This window comes from Balaenoptera musculus, chromosome 16 (assembly GCF_009873245.2).
Source record: "Balaenoptera musculus isolate JJ_BM4_2016_0621 chromosome 16, mBalMus1.pri.v3, whole genome shotgun sequence".
Taxonomy (NCBI): Eukaryota; Metazoa; Chordata; class Mammalia; order Artiodactyla; family Balaenopteridae; genus Balaenoptera; species Balaenoptera musculus.
Genome location: NC_045800.1, coordinates 47,093,572 through 47,116,618, shown reverse-complemented (window position 1 = coordinate 47,116,618; position 23,047 = coordinate 47,093,572).

Sequence of the window (23,047 nt, the reverse complement as noted above, 5' to 3'; positions counted from 1 at the left end):
TCTACAGGTGGCAGATGAGGGCAGATTTCAGTGGGACTGGCTTTATTTATCAAAGGACAAACACCAGAGGGATTCTCTGGGAATCAAATTGTAGGACATGAAAGACTCTGGCCACAGCTGAGATAGGGTGGATGAAGATAGCACAAAAGTGGGATCCAACCCCTGCCAGGCAAAATATATGTTCCAGGAAACCCTGGAGAAGGTGTGAAGGATGGCTCTGGAATTGTCCTTCAAATCTAAGAATAATAGGGCTATTGTTTTGCTAAAAAAAGGAAATACAATATATTTTTTGATGAAAGTAATGAACTATCTTTGTAGAAAATAAAGAAAAGTTTGATACACAAGTAAAACTCATAACAATATGCAGAAAAAACAATTAGTAAACATTTACTAATTACATTAGACATTTTTACATTAAGAGCACATTGTAAGTGCAATTTCCTGTTTTATTTCCATTTTCCTTAATATTATAACATATATTTTCCTATGTAATTTCACATTTTAAGTATTTCATTGACTGTGTAATATTTAGTTGTATGGATATACCACCATTTCCTTAATTAGTCCACTATTATTGGGCATTTAGGTTGCTTTCCCTCATAAATAATGCTATAGTACATATTTTGTGCTTAAAACATTAAAAATTTTTTTCTTAATATAGGGACTTAGAAATGGGCCAAAGCATATGAACATTTTAAGACCTTTTTAACATGTTATTAAGCTACTTGCCCAAGCACTGAGTTAATTTATACTCATGCCATTTACACTCATGCAGAACATGGAATGTTTGTTTCATAGAAACTTTGCCACCTTGGGATAGTTTCCAAAATATCTCCAACTTGTCCTCACTGCTCTGCCCTGGCTCAGGCTTTCAACACCTCCTGTATGGATTGTAGTGACTGCTTCCTACCTAATCCCTTTACCTCTAGTCTAACTCCCATCCCCCCACCCGTTCCCCAATTCTCTAGCTAGAATTATTTCTCTTTAACATAGGTGGGATCATCTACTGCCTTAAAGTCCATCATTGCATGCTTTTCATTCTTTCTTTCCTCCCTTCCTCCCTCCCTCCCTCCATCTCTCCCTTCCTTCCTTCCCTCCTTTTTTACAGCTTTATTGAGATGTAATTAGCATGCCAATACAATTCACTCATTTAAAGCATACAAGTCAGTGGTGTTTAGCAATATTCAGAGAGTTCTGAGACCATCACCGCAATCAATTTCAGAGTATTTTCATCATTCCATTAGTAGTCACTTCCCATTGCCCTCCTCATCTTTCCAGTCAGGGTAAACACACCTATTTTCTGCTTTATAGATTTGCCTATTCTGGACATTTCCTACGAGTGGAATCATACAATATGTGCCATTCTGTGACTGACTTCTTTCACTTAGTATCATTTTTTTCCCCCCAGATTCATCCATATTGCAGCAAGTATCAGTACTTTATTCCTTTTTGTTGCTGAATAATAATCAATTTTATGGATACACCACATTGTGTTTATCCATTCATCAGATGATGGAAGTTTGAGTTGGGGCTATAATGAAAAATGATGTTATGAATATTCATGTATAAACTTTTGTGTATGCATACATTTTCAGTTCTCTTGGGGAGATAACTAGGAGGGGAATTGCTGGATCATATGGTAACTCTCTGTTTTTAGCATTTTGAGGAAATGTCATATTGTTTTCCAAAGTGGCTGTACCATTTTACATTTTCATCAGCAATATATGATTCCATTTTATCCATATCCTCACCAACACATTATACTCTTTGTGAAGGGGTATCTCATTGTGGTTTTGATTTGCACTTTTCTAATGGCTAATGATGTTGAGTATCTTATCTCATGCTATTGGCCAATAATATATCCTCTTTTGAGAAATGTATATTCAGATCTTTGACCCATTAAAAAATTTAGCTTATTTATCTTTTCATTATTGAGTTGTATGTCTTCATACTTCCTGATAAGGGGCTGGATATTTTGTTGCTTTTGTGGGTTGTCTTTTCACTTTTTTATGGTTATATTTGAAGCACAAAAGTTTTTAATTTTGAGCAAGCCCAATATATATATATATATTTTTTTCTTTTGTTGCTTATGATTTTAATACCATATCTAAGAGACTGTTGCCTATGCTAAAGTCACAAAATTTTACTCCTATGTTTTCTTCTAAGAAATTTGTCATTTGAGTCTTCATTTAGACCTATGATCCATTTTGCTAATTTTTATGTATGGTGTGATATGGGGATCCAAATCCATTCTTTTGCATATGAATTTCCAGTTGTCCTAAAACCATTTGTTAAAAAGAAGATTCTTTCTCCATTGAATTGTCTTGGCATCTTGGTAAAAAGTGAATTCACCATAAATGTAAGGGTTTATTTCCGGACTTTCAGTTTTATTCCATTGACCAATATGTGTATCTTTCGTCAGTGCCACACTGTCTTGATTACTGTAACTTTATAGTAAGTTTTGAATTGGGAAGTGTGAATCTGCCCTTGTTCTTTATTTTTCAAGAATGTTTTGGCTATTTTGTGTTATTGCATTTTCATATAAATTATAGGCTCAACTTGTCAATTTCTGCAAAAAATAAAAGCAAGCTGGGATTTTGATAGGGATTGCACTTAAACTGTAGATCAACTTGGGGAATATTGTTATCTTAACAATATTAAGTCCTCTAAACAAGGAACTGGGATATAATTCAAGTTATCTAAATCTTTTCTAATTTATTTTAATAGTTTTGTAGTTTTCATTGCACTTTATTTTGTTAAATTTATTCCTGAATATTTTGTACTCTTTTTTGAAGGAAAGCTATATATATGTATATATGTTTTTTGATCTCTCCAACTTTATTAGGGTATAACTGACAAATAAAAATGGCATATATTTGAGGTGTGCAACATCAGGTTTTGATGTATAAATACATTGTGACATGCTTACCGCAATCAAGCAAGTTAACACATCCATCACTTCACATAGTTACCATTTTTTTTTTTTTGGCTTGGCAAGAACACTTAAGATCTACTCTATTAGCAAATTTCAAGTATACAAAACAGTATTATTAACTATAGTCACCATGCTGTACGTTAGATGCCCAGAACTTATTCATCTTGTAACTGAAAGTTTGTACCCTTTGACCAACCTGTCCTGATTTTCCCTACCTCTGCCCCTGGTAACCACTGCTCTACCCTCTGGCTTTGAGTTTGACTTTTTAAGATTCCACATAGAAGTGAGATCGTACAGTATTTGCTTTCTGTGTCTGGCTTATTTTACTTAGCGTGATGTCCTCCAAGTTCATCCATGTTGTCACAACTGGCAGGATTTCCTTTTTTATGGCTGAATAGTATTCCATTGTGTGTGTGTGTGTGTGTGTGTATGTGTATGTATACACACACACATATACATATATACACATATATATGTATACATATATATATCACATATATATCACATTTTCTTCATTCATTCATCAAAACTTAGGTTGTTTCCATATCTTGCTATTGTGAAACAATGCTTCAATGAACATCAGAGTGCAGATATCTCTTCAAGATCCTGATTTCATTTCCTTTGGATATATGCACAGAGGTGGGATTGCTGGATCATATGGTAGTTCTATTTTTAATTTTTTGAGGAACCGCCATACTGTTTTCCATAGTTGCTACACCAATTTACATACCAGCAATGTACAAGAGTTCCCTTTACTCCACATCCTGACCAATGCTTGTTATCTCTTATCTTTTTGTTAATAATCCTAACAGGTGTGAGGTGGTATCTCACTGTGGTTTTGATTTGCATTTCTCTGATCATTAGTGATGTTGAGCACCTTTTCATATACCTGTTGGTCATTTGCTCACCTTCTTTGGAAAAATGTCTCTTCAGACCTTTGCCTATTTTCAAATTGAATTTTTTTTTTTTTTTTGCAGTTGAGTTGTATGAGTTCCTTTTTCCTTGTATAGTTTGGAGGTTAACCCCTTATCAGATATATGGTTTGGAAATATTTTCTCCCATCCAGTAGGTTGTCATTTCATTTTGTTAATTGTTTCCTTTGCTGTGCAGAGCTTTTTAGTTTGATGTAGTCCTACTTTATTTTTACCTTTGTTGCCCTGCGCTCTTGGTGTCATCCAGAAATCATTGCCAAGACCAATGTTAGGGAGCTTTTCCCCTATGTTTTCTTCTAGGAGTTTTGTGGCTTCAGGTCTTACATTTAAGTCTTTTATCCATTTTGAGTTGATTTTGCATATGGTGTAAGATAAGGATCTGATTTCATTCTTTTGCTTGTGGATATCCAGTTTTCCCAACATAATTTATTGAAGAGACTATTCTTTCCCCATTGTGTATTCTTTGCACCCTTTTCATAGGTTAGTTGGCCATATATATGTGGATTTATTTCTGAACTCTCTTTTTGTTCCGTTGGTCTATTTTTATGCCAGTACCGTACTGTTGGCGTCTGTTTTTATGCCAGTACCATACTGTTTTGATTACTATATAACTTTGTAATATAATTTGACATCCAAAAGTGTGATACCTCCATCTTTGCTCTTCTTTCTCAATATTGCTTTGGCTATTCACGGTTCCATATGAATTTTAGGATTGTTTTTTCGATTTCTGTGAAAAATCCTGTTGGAATTTTTATAGATTGATTGCATTGCATCTATAGACGTTGGATTGCATTGAATCTGTACATTATTTTGTGAAGTATGGACATCTTCACAATGTTAATTCTTTTAATCCAAGAACATGGAGTATCTTTCCATTTTTTTTGTGTCTTCGAGTTCTTTCATCATTATCCTATAGTTTTCAGTGTGCTGATCTTTTACCTCCTTGGTTAAATTTATTCCTGGGTATGTTAATCTTTTTGGTATCACTGTGATTGGAATTGTTTTTTAAATTTTATTTTCAGATTGTTCATTGCTAGTGTATAGAAAAACATTTGATTGATGTATATTAATTTCATATTCTGAAAACTTGCTGAACTTGTTTACTGATTCTAATGGTTTTGCATGTGAGTGTGTGCATATTCCATCTATGCAAGATCATGTATGAGAGATTAGCGACATTTTACTTCTTATTCACCTTTCTGGATGCCTTTTATTCTTTTTTCTTGCCTAACTGCCTTGGCCAGAACCTCTAGCACAAGGCTGAATCTAAGTGGTGAAAGCAGGCATCCTTGTCTTGTTCCTGATTTAATACATGTGTTTTTTAAATCAGTTAAGAGAAGAAAGGAAAAAATATACACTTGTACTGAATTGTACTGTATTTTATAATTACCTATATAACTACATTCACTAGTTCTCTTTGTTTTTCTGGGTGGGTTCAAATTATTGTCTGATGTCACTTGCTTCATCCTAAAAAACTTCTTTTAGTGTTTCTTTTAAGGTTAGCCTGCTACCAATGAATTCTGTCTGAGAATGTCTTTATTTCATCTTCATCTTTGAAAGGTAGTTTTGCTGGATATACAATCCTTTTTATTATTGTGGTAAAAATACATAAAATAAATTTATCTTTTTTAAAATTTCATTTATTTTTCTAGAAATTATATTTTACAAAAGTTTCTCTTTATTGTGGTAAAACATATATAACATAAAATTTACTACCATTTACGTAATTTTTAGGTGTACAGTCAGTGGCTTTAAGTACATTCATAATGCTTTGCATCCCTCTCCAGAACTTGTTTCAACTTACTAAATGGAAACTCTGTACCTATGAAACAGTAACTCTCTGTTCCCCCCTATCCACAGCCCCTGGCAATCATCAATTTATGTTCTGTCTTTATGAACTTGAGGTACTCTAAATACCTCATATATGTGAATCATACAATATTTGTCCTTTTGTGCCTGGCTTACTTCACTCAGCATAATGTCTAACATGTCTAACGTTTTGTGGCATGAGTCAGTTCATTCCTTTTTTTAAGGCTGAACAATATTCAATTTTACCACATTTTGTTTATCCATTCACTACTGATAAGCATTTGGGTTGCTTTTACTTTTTGGCTAATGTGAATGATGCTGCTATGAACATTGGTGTAAAATATCTCTTAATATCCCTGCTTTCAGTTTTTTGGGATATATACCCAGAAGTGGAGTTGCTGTATCATATGGTAATTCTATGTTTAACTTTTTTTGAGGACTCACCACTGTTTTCCACAGTCGCTGCAGCTTTTTACATTTATACGAGCAGTGCACAGGGTTCTGATTTCTCCAGATCCTCACCAACCCTGTTTTTTTAATGTTGTTTTGATAATAGTCTTTCTAATAGGTGAAAGGTTACATTTCATTGTGGTTTTAATTTGCATTTTCCTAGCGATTAGTGATGTTAAACATCTTTTCATGTGTTTATTGGCCATCTGTATGTCTTCTTGGGAGAAATTTTCATTTAAGTCCTTTGCTCAATTTTGAATCACATTGTTAAATTTTTTGTTGTTAAGTTGTAGGAGTTCTTTATATAATCTGGATATTAATCCCTTATCATATATATGATATGTAAATAATTCCCTCATTTCATGAGTTGTCTTTTCACTATGTTGAAAGCATTCTTTGATACACAAAATTTGGAATTTTGGTGAAGTCCACTTTATTTTTTCTTTTGTTGCCTATGCTTTTGTTGTTATATTCAATAAATCATTTGTCAAATCCAAGGTCATGAAGATTTCCCCCTGTTTTCTTATAGGAGTTTTATAGTTTTAGGTCTTGAGTTTTGGTCTTTGATCCATTTTTTTCAAAAAAATTTTTTATTTACAATATTGTGTTAGTTTCAGGTATACAGCAAAGTGATTTGATTATACATATATATGTATATATCTATATTCTTTTTTTGGATTCTTTGCCTTTATAGTTTATTACAAGATATTGAATGTTCCCTGTGCTATACAGTAAATCCTTATTGTTTATTTTATATATGGCAGTGTGCATTTGTTAATCCCATACTCCCAATTTATCCCTCCCCACCCCTGACATTTTGGTAACTATAAGTTTGTTTTCTATGTGTCTTTGATCCATTTTGAGTTAATTTTTGTATGTGGTATAAGTGTTCAACTTATTCCGGTACCACACTGCTTTGATTACTTTGTAATAAATTTTTAAATCAGGAATTGTGATGTTTCCAGCTTTGTTTTTCTTTTTTGAGATTATTTGGCAATTCAAGGTCCCTTGCTATTCCATATGAATTTTAGGATGGACTTTCTGTTTCTGAAAAAAAAAAAATTGTTGGGATTTTGGTCGGAATTGGATTGAATCTGTACATTGTTTTGGGTAACATTGACATCTTAACAAGGTTAAGTCTTCCACTCATTAACATGAGATGTTTCTTTCATTTATTTGTGCCTCTAATTTTTTTTAGCAATGTTTTATAGTTTTCTGTGTACAATTCTTTTATCTCCTTGGTTAATTTTATTTCAAAGTATTTTATTCTTTTTGATGCTATTGTAAATGGAATTGCTTTCTTAATTTCCTTTTCAGGTTGTTCATTATTATATAGACATGCAACAGATTTTTGTGTGTTGATTTTGTATCCTGCAACTTTGCTGAATTCATTTGTTTTTTTCTAACATTTTTTTGGGGGGTGTAGAATCTTTAGGGTTTTCTACACATAAGATCATGTCATTTGTGATGAAAGACAGTTTTACTTCTTCTTTTCTAATTTGGATGCCTTCTATTTCTTTTCTTTGCCTAATTACTTTGGCTAGCACTTCCTATACCAAGTTAAATGGATGTAAGATTCTTGGTTGGCAGTTTTGTGCTATTACTGCCGGAAGGGGGACCCCTTCCAGGGCCCAAGAGTAGGCTCTTGTCTAACACTTGGAAATGAATTGTTCAAGGATACACACGTGCTGACAAAGCAAGAGACTATTGGGAAGGGGCGCCCAGGCAGACAGCAGCAGGGTAAGGGAAACCAGGACATCTGTTCTGCCACGTGGCTTGCAGTTTCAGGTTTTATGGTAATGGGGTTAGTTTCCGGGTTGTCTCTGGCCAATCACTCTGACTCAGGGTCCTTCCTGGTGGCACGCGCATCACTCAGCCAAGATGGATTCCAGCAAGAAAGATTCTGGGAGGTTGTTAGGACAAATGGACTGGAGTCTCCTCTCTCTTTTTGACCTTCCCCGAATTTTTCTGGTTGGTGGTAGCTTGTTAGTTCCACATTCCTTACACATTCATTCAGTTCAGCAGTATAGTCAGTTGCCAGAAACCTGTACTTGTCAGAGTCTTTTCCATGAATTCCTTGAAGATGAAACCCTTTTATAGGAACATATTTGCAAAAGCATCAGAGTACACCCAGAACTGTCTGTAAATGACAAAAGACTTAAAAATGACCACGGTTAAAGATTTGATGAAAGTTCATAATAATGCAATTGACAAGGAAATTTAGTTATTTCTGAGATATACACTTTAAAGTAATAACTAGAATTATGACTTATAACATTATACCAGAACATATAAGATTTTTAGAAATTTCATGTAATGTCTGAAACATTTATATTAACATATTTCCATATAAATAACCTAAAGAAAGTTTAGTATTAGTTGTTTTTTTTGTTTGTTTGTTTTTTTATACTGCAGGTTCTTATTAGTCATCAATTTAATACACGTCAGTGTATACATGTCAATGCCAATTGCCCAATTCAGCACACCACCATCCCCACCCCACCACAGTTTTCCCCCCTTGGTGTCCATATGTTTGTTCTCTACATCTGTGTCTCAACTTCTGCCCTGCAAACCGGTTCATCTGTACCATTTTTCTAGGTTCCACATACATACATTAATATACGATATTTGTTTTTCTCTTTCTGACTTACTTCACTCTGTATGACAGTCTCTAGATCCATCCATGTATCAACAAATGACTCAATTTTGTTCCTTTTTATGGCTGAGTAATATTCCATTGTATATATGTACCATATCTTCTTTATCCATTCATCTGTCCATGGGCATTTAGGTTGCTTCCATGACCTGGCTATTGTAAATAGTGCTGCAATGAACATTGGGGTGCATGTGTCTTTTTGAATTATGGTTTTCTCAGGGTATATGCCCAGTAGTGGGATTGCTGGGTCATATGGTAATTCTATTTTTAGTTTTTAAAGGAACTTCCATACTGTTCTCCATAGTGGCTGTATCAATTTACATTCCCACCAACAGTGCAAGAGGGTTCCCTTTTCTCCACACCCTCTCCAGCATTTGTTGTTTGTAGATTTTCTGATGATGCCCATTCTAACTGGTGTGAGGTGATACCTCATTGTAGTTTTGATTTGCATTTCTCTAATAATCAGTGATGTTGAGCAGCTTTTCATGTGCTTCTTGGCCATCTGTATATCTTCTTTGGAGAAATGTCTATTTAGGTCTTCTGCCCATTTTTGGATTGGGTTGTTTATTTCTTTAATATTGAGCTGCATGAGCTGTTTATATATTTTGGAGATTAATCCTTTGTCTGTTGATTCATTTGCAAATATTTTCTCCCATTCTGAGGGTTGTCTTTTCATCTTGTTTATGGTTTCCTTTGCTGTGCAAAAGCTTTGAAGTTTCATTAGGTCCCATTTGTTTATTTTTGTTTTTATTTCCATTACTCTAGGAGGTGGATCAAAAAAGATCTTGCTGTGATTTATGTCAAAGAGTGTTCTTCCTGTGTTTTCCTCTAAGAGTTTTATAGTGTCCAGTGTTACATTTAGGTCTCGAATCCATTTTGAGCTTATTTTTGTGTATGGTGTTAGGGAGTGTTCTAATTTCTTTCTTTCACATGTAGCTGTCCAGTTTTCCCAGCACCACTTTTGAAGAGACTATCTTTTCTCCATTGTATAACTTTGCCTCCTTTGTCATAGATTAGTTGACCATAGGTGTGTGGGTTTATCTCTGGGCTTTCTATCTTGTTCCATTGATCTATGTCTCTGTTATTGTGCCAGTACCATATTGTCTTGATTACTGTAGCTTTGTAGTATAGTCTGAAGTCAGGGAGTCTGATTCCTCCAGCTCCGTTTTTTTCCCTCAAGACTGCTTTGGCCATTCGGGGTTTGTTGTGTCTCCATACAAATTTTAAGATGATTTGTTCTAGTTCCGTAAAAAATGCCATTGGTAATTTGATAGGGATTGCATTGAATCTGTAGATTACTTTGGGTAGTAGAGTCATTTTCACAATATTGATTCTTCCAATCCAAGAACATGGTATATCTCTCCATCTGTTGGTATCATTTTTAATTTCTTTCATCAGTGTCTTATAGTTTTCTGCATCCAGGTCTTTTGTCTCCCTAGGTAGGTTTATTCCTAGGTATTTTATTCTTTTTGTTGCAGTGGTAAATGGGAGTGTCTCCATAATTTCTCTTTCAGATTTTTCATCATTAGTGTATAGGAATGCAAGAGGTTTCTGTGCATTAATTTTGTATCCTGCTACTTTACCAAATTCATTGATTAGCTCTAGTAGTTTTCTGGTAGCATCTTTAGGATTCTCTATGTATAGTATCATGTCATCTGCAAACAGTGACAGTTATACTTCTTCTTTTCTTATTTGGATTCATTTTATTTCTTTTTCTTCTCTGATTGCTGTGGCTAAAACTTCCAAAACTATGTTGAATAATAGTGGTGAGAGTGGGCAAACTTGTCTTGTACCTGATCTTAGTGGAAATGGTTTCAGGTTTTCACCATTGAGAATGATGTTGGCTGTGGGTTTGTCATATATGGCCTTTATTATGTTGAGGTAGGTTCCCTCTCTGCCCACTTTCTGGAGAGTTTTTATCATAAATGGGTGTTGAATTTTGTCAAAAGCTTTTTCTGCATCTATTGAGATGATCATATGGTTTTTATTCTTCAATTTGTTAATATGGTGTATCACATTGATTGATTTGCGTATATTGAAGAATCCTTGCATCCCTGGGATAAATCCCACTTGATTGTGGTGTATGATCCTTTTAATGTGCTGTTGGATTCTGTTTGCTAGTATTTTGTTGAGGATTTTTGCATCTATATTCATCAGTGATATTGGTCTGTAATTTTCTTTTTTTTGTAGTATCTTTGTCTGGGTTTGGTATCAGGGTGATGGTGGCTTCATAGAATGAGTTTGGGAGTGTTCCTTCCTCTGCAATTTTTTGGAAGAGTTTGAGAAGGATGGGTGTTAGCTCTTCTCTAAATGTTTGATAGAATTCACCTGTGAAGCCATCTGGTCCTGGACTTTTGTTTGTTGGAAGATTTTAAATCACAGTTTCAATTTCATTACTTGTGATTGGTCTGTTCATATTTTCTGTTTCTTCCTGGTTTGGTCTTGGAGGGTTATACCTTTCTAAGAATTTGTCCATTTCTTCCAGGTTGTCCATTTTATTGGCATAGAGTTGCTTGTAGTAGTCTCTTAGGATGCTTTGTATTTCTGCAGTGTCTGTTGTAACTTCTCCTTTTTCATTTCTGATTTTATTGATTTGAGCCCTCTCCCTCTTTTTCTTGATGAGTCTGGCTAATGGTTTATCAATATTTTTATCTTCTCAAAGAACCAGCTTTTAGTTTTATTGATCTTTCCTATTGTTTTCTTTGTTTCTATTTCATTTATTTCTGCTCTGATCTTTATGATTTCTTTCCTTCTGCTAACTTTGGGTTTTGTTTGTTCTTCTTTCTCTAGTTCCTTTAGGTGTAAGGTTAGATTGTTTACTTGAGATTTTTCTTGTTTCTTGAGGTAGGTTTGTATAGCTATAAACTTCCCTCTTAGAACTGCTTTTGCTGCATCCCATAGGTTTTGGATCGTCGTGTTTTCATTGTCATTTGTCTCTAGGTATTTTTTGATTACCCCTTTGATTTCTTCAGGGATGTCTTGGTTATTTAGTAACGTATTGTTTAGCCTCCATGTGTTTGTGTTTTTTACTTTTTTTTTCCCTGTAATTCATTTCTAATCTCATAGCATTGTGGTCAGAAAAGATGCTTGATATGATTTCAATTTTCTTAAATTTACTGAGGCTTGATTTGTGACCCAAGATGTGATCTATCCTGGAGAATGTTCTGTGCGCACTTGAGAAGAAAGTGTAATCTGCTGGTTTTGGATGGAATGTCCTATAAATATCAATTAAATCTATCTGGTCTATTGTGTCATTTAAAGCTTCTGTTTCCTTATTTATTTTCATTTTGGATGATCTGTCCATTGGTGTAAGTGAGGTGTTAAAGTCCCCCACTATTATTGTGTTACTGTCGATTTCCTCTTTTATAGCTGTTAGCAGTTGCCTTATGTATTGAGGTGCTCCTATGTTGGGTGCATATATATTTATAACTGTTATATCTTCTTGGATTGATCCCTTGATCATTATGTAGTGTCCTTCCTTGTCTCTTGTAACATTCTTTATTTTAAAGTCTATTTTATCGATATGAATATAGCTACTCCAGCGTTCTTTTGATTTCCATTTGAATGGAATATCTTTTTCCATCCCTTCACTTTTAGTCTGTATGTGTCCCTAGGTCTGAAGTGGGTCTCTTTTAGACAGCATATATATGGGTCTTGTTTTTGTATCCATTCAGCAAGCCTGTGTCTTTTGGTTGCTACATTTAATCCATTCACGTTTAAGGTAATTATCGATATGTAGGTTCCTATGACCATTTTCTTAATTGTTTTGGGTTTGTTTTTGTAGGTCCTTTTCTTCTCTTGTGTTTCCACTTAGAGAAGTTCCTTTAGCATTTGTTGTAGAGCTGGTTTGGTGGTGCTGAATTCTCTTAGCTTTTGCTTGTCTGTAAAGGTTTTGATTTCTCCATCGAATCTGAATGAGATCCTTGCCGGGTAGAGTAATCTTGGTTGTAGGTTCTTCCCTTTCATCGCTTTAAGTGTATCATGCCACTCCCTTCTGGCTTGTAGAGTTTCTGCTGAGAAATCAGCTGTTAACCTATGGGAGTTCCCTTGTATGTTATTTGTCATTTTTCCCTTGCTGCTTTCAATAATTTTTCTTTGTCTTTAATTTTTGCCAATTTGATTACTATGTGTCTCGGTGTGTTTCTCCTTGGGTTTATCCTGTATGGGACTTGCTGCGCTTCCTGGACTTGGGTGGCTATTTCCTTTCCCGTGTTAGGGAAGTTTTCCACTATAATCTCTTCAAATATTTTCTCTGGTCCTTTGTCTCTGTCTTCTCCTTCTGGAACCCCTATAAGGCAAATGTTGTTGCGTTTAATGTTGTCCCACAGGTCCCTTAGGCTGTCTTCATTTCTTTTCATTCTTTTTTCTTTATTCTGTTCTGCAGCAGTGAATTCCACCATTCTGTCTTCCAGGTCACTTATCCGTTCTTCTGCCTCAGTTATTCTGCTATTGATTCCTTCTAGTGTAGTTTTCACTTCAGTTATTGTATTGTTCATCTGTTTGTTCTTTAATTCTTCTAGGTCTTTGTTAAGCATTCCTTGCATCTTCTCGATCTTTGCCTCCATTCTTTTTCCGAGGTCCTGGATCATCTTCACTATCATTATTCTGAATTCTTTTTCTGGAAGGGTGCCTATCTCCACTTCATTTAGTTGTTTTTCTGGGGTTTTATCTTGTTCCTTCATCTGGTACATAGCCCTCTGCCTTTTCATCTTGTCTATCTTTCTGTGAATGTGGTTTTTGTTCCACAGGCTGCAGGATTGTACTTCTTCTTGCTTCTGCTGTCTTCCCTCTGGTGGATGAGGCTATCTAAGAGGCTTGTGCAAGTTTCCTGATGGGAGGGACTGGTGGTGGGTAGAGCTGACTGTTGCTCTGGTGGGCAGAGCTCAGTAAAACTTTAATCCGCTTGACTACTGATGGGTGTGGCTGGGTTCCCTCCCTGTTGGTTGTTTGGCCTGAGGCAACCCAACACTTGAGCCTACCTGGGCTCTTTGGTGGGGCTAATGGCAGACTCTGGGAGGGCTCACACCAAGGAGTACTTCCCAGAATTTCTGCTGCCAGTGTCCTTGTCCCCACAGTGAGCCACAGCCACCCCCCTCCTCTGCAGGAGACCCTCCAACACTAGCAGGCAGGTCTGGTTCAGTCTCCCCTGGGGTCACTGCTCCTTCCCCTGGGTCCCGATGCACACACTACTTTGTGTGTGCCCTCCAAGAGTGGAGTCTCTGTTTCCCCCAGTCCTGTCGAAGTCCTGCAATCAAATCCCACTAGGCTTCAAAGTCTGATTCTCTAGGAATTCCTCCTCCTGTTGCCGGACCCCCAGGTTGGGAAGCCTGACATGGGGCTCAGAACCTTCACTCCAATGGGTGGACTTCTGTGGTATAAGTGGTCTCCAGTCTGTGAGTCACCCACCCAGCAGTTATGGGCTTTGATTTTACTACGATTGCGCCCCTCCTACCATCTCATTGTGGCTTCTCCTTTGTCTTTGGATGTGGGGTATCTTTTTTGGTGAGTTCCAGTGTCTTCCTGTCGATGATTGTCCAGCAGCTAGTTGTGATTCTGGTGTTCTCACAAGAGGGAGTGAGAGCACGTCCTTCTCCTCTGCCATCTTGGTTCCTCTTCTGCCCCCCAGTCACTCATTCTTAAAAGCTCCTCTGCCGCACTCATCATATGGCTACCTCATTCTTATCTTTTGGGCCTTAGGATTCTGGTCACCAATTCTGATGTGTGGGAGTGTTTCCCACACCACCAAACAATTCTCAGACACCAGGTAGATGTGGTACAATTCAACTTGATTCTGACAGTATCAACCTGGAGATCTGAAGAATTTCTTAAAGGTGACCACTGGCCCCAGAGAAATCTTCTACTCCTACTATCTTACCCCAAGTGTTTCCTCTGGAGCCAATTAGACTTCAAAAATTGTTTCTGATTCTAATGAAAACTGTTGTTTCTGTTTTGCCCTTTTCTTCTCAGTAACTCTCAAGGTGAAATATATAGGATCATCACTTTGTTTTAGCAGCTTTATTGAGGTATAATTGATATATAAAAACTGCACATATTTAATGTGTACAGTTTGATGAGTATGACATATGCAATCACTACTTTGTTTTGAATGTGGAAATTTCAACTTTAAAACCTGGGCTATGTATTTAGAAAAATGCCTGCGATTTCTCACTCTTCCTTTACTTTGTTCTCAAATCAACTGCGATGATTTAGCTCTAAAAGTTACACAGCATTGCAAGAAAGCAATGCTACCCTCCCATTGTTTCAGAATACAACTGGGTGGACAAATCCTCCATATTTTACTGGACTAAAAAATTGATTCTCTTTATTATGACCGATTAAAAATGATAGAAGCAAGTTGTGAGTGTATAACTGAATCTCTGGGATTGAAGAAAAACATATTGTTTGCTATTGTAGATGGAAGCTGAGAGTACAATTTGATATTGATTTAAAAGGGATGAGTTGTTCATCCCTTTTAACTGGATGGTTCTTCATCCAGTATTCTCATTGTCATTCATCAGAAGCAGAATGATTTGGGGCATGAAATTCAAGAATTTCATGAACCATAGGCTGACTGTGGCATTGGCACATAAGTTGGTAGAAACCAAATCTAATCTCTTCTAATGGGATTCTGACACACAAAAAAACATGTTGAAGCCCTCAGTGGTCTCAGAGACTATGCAATGAATAGGGCTTTGAAAACTACCGCTAATGACTCTGTATGATCACTAATAGATTTTCTTTCTTTTTTGAAAGTATTTATTTATTTATTTATTTTTAGCTGTGTCGGGTCTTAGTTGTGGCACATGGAATCTTTTGTTGCATCACTCAGGCTCTTTGTTTTGGCGAGCAGGCTTCTCTCTAGTTGTGGCGCATGAGCTTAGTTACCCCATGGCATGTGGGATCTTAGTTCCCCGACCAGGGATGGAACCCACATCCCCTGCATTGGAAGGCGAATTCTTTTTTTGGCTTTTCTTTTTTTTTTAAAGTACACAATTCAATGGTTTTAGTATATTCAAAGACTTGTGCAACCTACACCAGAACTAATTTTAGAACATTTTCATCAACACAAGAGATAATCCCACCCCCCCATAAGCAGTCATTCCTCATTCTTGTCACCCCAGTCCCTGGTCACCACTGCTCTGCTTTCTGTCTCCATGGATTTACCTCTTTGGGTCATTTCATAGAAATGGAATCATTCAATATGTGGCCTGTCGTGTCTGGCTTCTTTCAGTGAGACCATGCTTTCAAGGTTCAGCCATGCTGTAGTGTGTGTCAGTATTTCATTCCTTTTTTTTTTTTTTTTTTTTAGTATTAGTTGTTTTTTTGTTTGTTTTTTTGTTTGTTTGTTTGTACTGCAGGTTCTTATCAGTCATCAGTTTTATACACATCAGTGTATACATGTCAATCCCAATCGGGAAGGTGGATTCTTAACCACTGGACCACCAGAGAAGTCCCTGATCACTAATAGGTTTTCAACATGCCGTGAAGAACATATGTTGTGTTATTCATCTTGGTTTCTTATAATTTTATATTTTCTATATTTTGTAATGGATTAAAAAATAAAATACTTAGACAAGTATCGAGTGTTTAACAGAGCATTACTCATTTGACAAAGCAGAAATATGAGACTTGATTTGTATCCTTAGAAAACTGATAACCCAATTAAGAAGACCCTAGTACCCATGCTGGTGAATATAAAAAGAAAAGGCATGAAGGGGGCTGCATTACAGGGTGTGGTTTAATGGTGCTGTGGATGCACAGAGATGTGTGTAATGTGGAAAGAGCCCTGAGCTGGGGGGAAGAAGATATGGGTTCATATTCAGGCTCTTTCAGAGCACTCAATCCATTTGAGCTCTAGTTTCTTTCTAAGTATAATGAGGACAATAAATCAACCTAGAGATGCAGCCAAGACTGAATGAGAGAACTAAAGACAATGATATCAAGTGCTATGCAGGTTTAAGATGTTGCTATTGGTGAGTGATCACTGAGGACAGGAGCAGCCAAGGAAGCTGAGATGTCACAACTCCTCACCCCTGCCTGGCTCAGAGTGATGTTTGCAGTGGTTAACTGGAAAGGGTAAGTGGGGGCTAAATTGCATGTGACCACACAGAAAGAGGCCACTGGGACCACTGTGGATTTGACTGCAAAAATGACCTAGTGAGGAGAATCAACTGGGATGGGTAAATGAGAGATCATTCAGTGGCCCCTGATTTAAAGTACATCCCGTTAATCTCAGGAAGCCTCAGGCTCCTGAGTGACACCATCCCTACTCAGGAAAGGCCAAAAAAGGGAGTTCCCTGACAGAGATGGATCATCAACCTTTCCTTAGTCCTAGATTCTCTCCCAGCTCCCAAAGCCCATCTTCTTTCAGACCCAGTGTTCTTTTTCTTTTTCCTGCTCTTCAAATTCAATCAGGTCCATTTTTTTCAGATCACTTCTTCTCTTTCCTGTTCAGTTGAGTCCCCTGTCTTGGGCTCTGTTCAGCTTATCCATCTGTACTCTATCTAAGCAGCTGGTCCTCTCTCTGTAGCCCTTTTGATCCAGGTAGAGCATCCCTCCCTGCTGAGTGTTGCCTTGCTTGGAGTTTGCCTTCTCAGAACAAATGCATTCTTTTCCTTAAACTGACCTGGAAACTGAGACTTTGGTTTTTTTTGTGGGAACTGGCACCAATGTGCCTCCCTTAGCTGAGACAGAGAAGCAACTCTTGCTTTCCCATAATGTTATCTTTTAAAATTAGTCCTCGTGATTTGATGCAGACAGACTCATGACCTTGCTTGCATTCAGCAGGCAGCACTTTTCTATGACTTCACATTATCAATTCTTTGAAGAGCCATAGAGAGGAACTGATAGGACTTTCACTTCTATTTCTCTGCTTTTTGTCTTTGATAATAAGTATCAGTTAAAGAAAGCACATCCTTCCTTCGAATGATTCCCCAACCATGAGCCCTTACCATTTTGGCTTCCCTGACACAAGCAGACCTCCTGCAAGTGGTAGGAACCAGACTGGTCTACCAGCACCAGCAACCACACAGTGAAGTGTCTGGCTGATGGAGGTAAGATATTTCCCTGTGGTGCATCCAGCTCCCTCTCTATGGAGGCTGCTTCATGAGCTTCAGTCTTAGCCACATTCCTGTCCTTTGGCCCAAGACAATATGGTAGTTTTATGGTTGTGTTTTAGACTGGTTTCATTTTTCTTCAGGTTTGTCTCCCTCAACACTATTGACATTTGGGCTGGATCATTGTTGTGAGGGTTGTCCTGTGCATTGTAGGATATTTAGCAGCATCCCTGGCCTCTACCAACTAGATGCCAGTAAGACAACGCCAGTTTAAGACAACCAAGAATGTCTTCAGATGTTGCCAAATCTCCTTGGCAGGTGAGGGGGGAGGGAACAAAATTGTTTCTGGATGAGAACCACTGAACTACAGCCAACTGGAGATGGCCTGTCTCACATTTGGAAGATTCATGGTTGCTGCTATGCCATTTCTGCCACTATGACAACTGCAGCCAGCTAATATGAGAGTTTCTGTATGTCAGGTCTGGGACTAAGTACTGCGACAATTTGTCTCTAGTTTTCCAGCAATGCTGTAAGAGGCTAGGTAACATGGCCAAGTCACACAATGAGTGGGTGGTGGAGATAAGATTTGAAAGGAAGCTCCAAGAATTCACAGCATAAGCTCCTAACCGTCAGAGTATATTATAGCTTGTCATGGTACTGTCCATGGTTGTGACAAGGGACTTCGTTGATAAGCGGCCAGCCTGCTGTAGCTCCTGCCTAACCTGACCAATGGGCCTGGAAGAGCAATCTTTTTGAAAGTTTTTGGAAAATGTCACACTAGCCTCAACAGAGGACACAAGATTTAGATTCTACTAACTTTTGTCAGAACTACTGAATTGGTGCAATGCTGTCTGCCACTTAATTAACAGAGACAGAATACCTGAGCCACTCATACCTGCTCAACATCATTAATCATCAGGGAAATGCAAATCAAAACCACAATGAGATATCATCTCACACCTGTTAGGATATCTATTATCAAAAAATCAAAGGACAAGAAGTGTTGGTGAAGATGTGGAGAAAAGAGAACCGTTGTACACTTTTGATGGGGATGTAAACTGGTGCAGCCGGTGTGGAAAATAGTATGGAAGTTTGTTTAAAAATTAAAAATAGAACTACCATATGATCCAAAAATCCCACTTCTGGGTATGTATTCACGAACCTGAAATCCAGATATTGAACAGATATTTACACTTCCAGGTTCTTTGCAACATTATTCATAACAGCCAAGATATAGAAACAATTTAAGTGTCCATCGATGGATGAATGGATAAAAACATGTGGTATATACATCAATAGAATATTATTGAACCTTAAAAAAGAAGGAAACCCTGAAATATGTGACAACATGGGTGGACCTAGAGGACACTGTACTAAGTAAAACAAGCTAGACCCAGAAAGACAAATACTACATGATCTCATTTTTTATGAGGAATCTAAAATATCCAACCTTGGGGACTTCCCTGGTGGTTCAGTGGTAAAGAACCTGCCTTGCAATGCAGGGGATGCGGGTTCAATCCCTGGTCGGGGAACTAAGGTCCCACATGCTGCGGGGCAACTAAGCCCATGCGCCACAACTACTGAGCTCGTGTGCCTCAACTAGAGTTCTCATGCCGCAAAACTACAGAGCCCATGCGCTCTGGAGCCTGCGCACCACAACTAGAGAAGAGAAAACCCGCACACCGCAACCAGAGAGAAGGCTGCACACCGCAACAAAGAGACCACGTGCCGTAACGAAAGATCCCGCATGCCTCAATGAAGATCCCACGTGCTGCAACTAAGAGCTGACGCAGCCAAAAATAAATAAAATAAATAAATAATAAATAAATCTTTAAAATATATATATATGCATAGAGGTATCATTTATAAAAAAAAAAAAGATATCCAAACTCATAGGACAGAGAGTAGAATAATGGTTAAGAGGCACTGAGGGGAGCCAGAAAGGGGGAGGTGTCAAAATATACAAATTTCAGTACTGCAAGATGAATAAGTTCTGGAGATCTACTGTACAACATAGGGCCTATTGCTATGATATTGTATTGTGTAGTTAAAATTTTGATAAGAGGGCAGATCTTATATTAAATGTTCTTAACCACAAAAGAAAACAAAAATAAAGGAGTTGGAAGAAACTTTTGGAGGTGATGTATAGATTTACGGCCTTGATTGTGATGATGGTTTCATGCGTGCATACTTATCTCCAGTCTCATCAATTGTATACATTAAGTATGCACAGCTTTTTTTTTAAAATTTATTTTTGGCTGCGTTGGGTCTTCATTGCTGTGCATGGGCTTTCTTTAGTTGCGGCGAGTGGGGGCTACTCTTTGTTGTGGTGTGCGGGCTTCTCATTGTGGTGGCTTCTCTTGATGCGGAGCATGGGCTCTAGGCATGCAGGCTTCAGTAGTTGTGGAGAGCAGGCTTCAGTAGTTGTGACTTGCAGGCTCTAGAGCGCAGGCTCAGTAGTTGTGGCACATGGACTTAGTTGCTCTGCGGCATGTGGGATCTTCCCGGACCAGGGCTCCAACCCATGTCCCCTGCATTGGCAGGCAGATTCTTAACCACTGTGCCACCAGGGAAGTCCCGTATGCACAGCTTTTTGTATGTCAATCATACCTCAATAAGGGGGCTTTTAAAAGCAAAGTGTGCCGTCTTTGAGTCAAAACATGTCTCAGATGAAAACTTTATTGGATGGAATGATTAGCATATTGGACATTGTGGACAACAGATTAGCAAATTTGAAGATATAACTATAGAAAATTTAAAAAATAAAACACACACAAAAGTAATTCATTTAAATTGAAAACAGCACCAGTGAAGTATGGGATAACTTCAAGCAATCCAGCATGCATATAGTCAGATTTCTGAAGGAGAAGTGTATGTGTGAAAGAGGGATGACAAAAAAGTTTTAAAGAAATTGCCAAAATTTTCCAAATTCCGTGAAAATAGACCCAAAAATCTCAGCAAAACCCAAGCACTAGAGACATGAAAAAAACTACACTGAGGCACATAATAATCAAATTGCTCAAAACCATTGTAAAAGAGAAAATCTTAAAAACAGCCAGATGAGAAAAGACAGTTGTATACAGGGAACAAAGATGAAGATAACATAGATTTCTCTTTGGAAATAAGTAAATGAGATCACAATGCCACAATACTTTTAAAGGACTGTGAATAAAAATATGCCAACCTAGAATTCTATACCTATGAAATTATCTTTTGAAAATGAAGTCATACAAAAGATGGTCACCAGCAAATCTGCAGAATAATAATTGGTTAAGTTAGTCTTTCTAAGAGAAGGAAATTATACCAGATGGAAATGTGGATCTAGAAAAAGAAATGAAAATCACCAGAAATAGTAACTACATGGGTAGGTATATAAGATATTCTAAAAATTATTTAAGTTTCTTTGAGAGATAATTGACTCAACAAAAATTGTAACAATGAACTGTGAGGTTTATAACATATGTACAAGGAAAATGTATGTTAGCAATAACATAAAGGCCGGGGGGTAGAAATGGAAGTATACTATTACAAGTTTCTTATATTACATGTGAAGTGGTAAAATATCACTTGACTATAGACAATGATAAGTTAAAGATGTATGTATAAACCCTAAAGCAATCACTGAAATGATAATCAAAGAATAATAGCTACAAAGCCAACAAGGAGATAAAATAGAATCTTCACAATGAGGTGGTAGGAGACTTTTGGGTTGATGTATATTTTCTTTTTAAATAAATTTATTTATTCATTTATTTATTTATTTATTTATTTATTTATTTATTTATTTAGTTTTGGCTGAGTTGGGTCTTTGCTGCTGCTCTCAGGCTTTCTCTAGTTGCTGTGAGCGAGGGGTACTCTTCATTGTGGTGCGCGGGCTTCTTATTGCGGTGGCATAAGGTGACAAGTATTTTGGGAAGTTGACCAGTTAGTTGAAGGCAGCACCAAGCTTGGAACTTAGGGCTTCCAATGCAAAATGTTTCAGAGTTTACTACTGGTCCCTTTGTATTCCACTTTCACTGCCACTTCCCTAAGCCGTCATTCTCGTTCTCCCGATTTCTGCAACAGTCTCTGTATCCACTTTCCTACTTTGATCTTGGTTTTTCCAATTTCTTTTTCATACAACATCCACAGCTATGAATTATAATATGTAACTAATCAGAACACAGCTGTGATTTTTTTTAGAGCATGTTTAATACTTCTTCATTGTCAATAAGATGAAATCTGAACTTTGTAATATGACCTTCAAGGCCAAGTATGATTCAATCATGGTGTAGAACATACTTCATAAAATTTACTTGTGATTGTCTAATCTCAGAGTTTGGGTTAAAAAGCAAACAAAAGAAAAGAAAAATGGTGTTACTCTTCTAGAGGTATTTCCTCTGAAGATGAAAGAGACACATTTCTATCCTGGAAATAAGAGCTAAAAGCACACAATGGATGAGGATTGAAATACCGGAAATGTTGGTTTTAAAATAGGTTATCAGTCGGAAGATAACCTTGTAGGTTTTAAAATAGGTTAGCAATCGGAACACAACCTTGTAGTTGACAACACAAGTCTACCATAAAAAATGTTTAAATTATTTTCATTAGTAATATAAATTAGATCGATAAGCAAATAACTTAGATTCCATTGCCTTGAGTCTTTGGAAGAAATCATACAAATGTGGAATAAGTGCTCCTTTTCACTGATGAACACACACATTCTATAGTAACAGTTTTAGGATAAGAACGAATCATAAGTATGCATTATGCAACTGAAGGCTTGGAGCTGGAATAAATTATTTAGAAAAGGGGAGCATTGGTCAGCTGTGGGATGCTGTGGTTATTCCCTCTCCTTAGAGGATGGTATGAAAGCTAAAACAGTTCTATTTCTTTCAGCATGGAAGTGATTCATACATGTGTAGCTAAGCTATCCAAAAACAGCAATTAAGAGCACATCTGATGCAAACCATATATATCCCAATATGAAGGGTTCTATAACCATTATTTCTTTGAGGTAGGCATGAAGGACATATAGACCTGAGCACTGGTACTGTTTCCATCATTTCCTTCATAACCACAATATTCTATCATTTTAATTATACAAATGCCTTTTGGTAAATAGTTGCTAATTCTGTTGAATAATGTTTATGGCCAAATGGCAGTAAAATAAAGAGCATAAATCACTAAATTTCAGAAATTTTAAGACGTGGTTTAAATCAGAGGGAAG